We start from the raw sequence: 1,959 nt of genomic DNA on the forward strand, positions 1-1,959 counted from the left end.
ACATGCAGGTTGCTCCCATGTCTTGGGTACTCTGAGCCAGGCTGCAATGAACATGAGGGTGCAGATGGCTTTTCAAGTTATTGTTGTTATTTACTTTGGATAAATGCCCAGAAGTAGAACTGAGGGATCTATGCAATAGTTCTATTTTTAACTTTGGGGGGAACCTCTATACTGTTTAATAGCAATTTGCATTCCCATCAACAGTGCACAAGTGTTCCCTTCTCTCCACATCCTTGCCAACACTTGTTAATTTTTTTTCCAGTTTTATTGAGGTATAATTGGCATACACCACTGTATACATCTAAGATATAAACCATTACAATGGTTTGACTTATTGTGAAATGAACACTGTAGTAAGTTTACTAAGCATCCCTCATCTCATCAAGGAAACATTAAAAAGAGGAAGTCAAAAAGAAAAAAAAAAACTTTTAAAAAATGATAGCTCTTTAGGATGTACTTTCTTTACAACTTTTATATATATCATACTGCAGGATTAAGTACAGTCACTCTCTTGTACAATATCCCTAGTACATATTTATAACTAGAAGTTTGTCCCTTTTGATCATCTTGGTTCAGTTGTCCCTTCCCCCAACCCCCTGTCTTTGGTAACCACAAATCTGATCTCTTTTTCTATGAGGAGTTTGTGGTTGCTGTTATTGTGGTGGTGGTTTTGTGGTTCCACACACAGGGGACATCGTTTAGTATTTGTCTTTCTGTGGCCTGTATTATTTAGCCTGATGCCCTCAAGGTCCATCCACGTTGCTGTAAATGGCAAGATTTTCCTTCTTTTTAAGTGGAATAATATTCCATTTCATATATGCATCACATCTTCTATATTCACTCATGCATTAGGGATACTTAGGTAGTTCCACATTTTGGCTATGATAAATAATGTTGCAAGGAATATGAGGGTACAGATAACTTTTTGAGTTAGTGTTTTCTTTCTTTTTCACTTGGATAAATACCCAGAGTGGAACTGGTAGATCATTAAGTAACTCAATTTTTAATTTTGGGAGGAAACTCAATACTGCTGTCTGGTGGCCATGTGTATGTCTTATTTGAAAAAATGTCTACTTAGGTCTTTTGCCTGTTTTGTTTATGGTTTCCTTTGCTATACAGAAGCTTGTAAGTTTGACTAGCTTCCATTTTTTAATTTTTGTTTTTTTTCTACTCCCTTGGGAGACTGGAGTCTTCCCTGGTGGCTCAGATGGTAAAGCGTCTGCCTGCAATGCGGGAGACCCAGGTTCGATCCCTGGGTTGGGAAGATCTCCTGGAGAAGGAAACGGCAACCCATTCAGTACTCTTGCCTGGAGAATCCCACGGATGGAGGAGCCCGGTAGGCTACAGTCCCTGGGGTCACAAAGAGTCGGACATGACTGAACGACTTCACTTTCACTTTTGGGAGACTGACCTAAGAATTTACAGTTGTTACCATGTCAATTGTTACAATTGACATAAATTGTTACAATCTATGTCCCAGAGTGTTTTACCTATTTTTTTTCCCTAGAGATTATGGTTTCATCTTATATTTGAATCTAAATGACTTTGATTTAACCTTTGTGTATGGTCTTAGAGTGTGTTCTGTCTTCATTGATTTTCATGGGGCTCTCCAGCTTTTCCAGCACCATTTGTTGGAGAGATTGTCTTTTTCATGTTGTCTATTCTTGTTTCATTGGTCAAGATAGATTCTAGGTGTTTGGGTTTATTTCAGGGCTCTCTATTCTGTTCCATTAATCCACATGCCTGTTTTTGTGCCAACACCATGCTAGTTTGACTTTGCAGTATTGTCTGAAGTCTAGGAGCCTTTTGCCTTCCACTTTGACTTTTTCCTTCTGTATTGCTTTGGCATTTCTGAGTCTTTCATGGTTCTATATAAATTGCGGGGGGGGGGGGAGCTATTTGTTTTAGTTCTATGAATAAGTGCTATGGGTAATATAATTGAAATCACATTAAATCTGT

At 38.3% G+C, this 1,959-nt stretch overlaps 1 non-coding gene across 1 annotated transcript; it reads left to right on the forward strand.

Annotated features, from left to right (window-relative positions):
• The first annotated feature begins 1,192 nt into the window (after window positions 1–1,192).
• On the forward strand, window positions 1,193–1,264 carry TRNAC-GCA (transfer RNA cysteine (anticodon GCA)). Its single transcript has one exon. It is a non-coding gene; the product is annotated as a tRNA-Cys (tRNA).
• Window positions 1,265–1,959: the final 695 nt, after the last annotated feature.

This window comes from Bos mutus, chromosome 7 (assembly GCF_027580195.1).
Source record: "Bos mutus isolate GX-2022 chromosome 7, NWIPB_WYAK_1.1, whole genome shotgun sequence".
NCBI lineage: Eukaryota > Metazoa > Chordata > Mammalia > Artiodactyla > Bovidae > Bos > Bos mutus.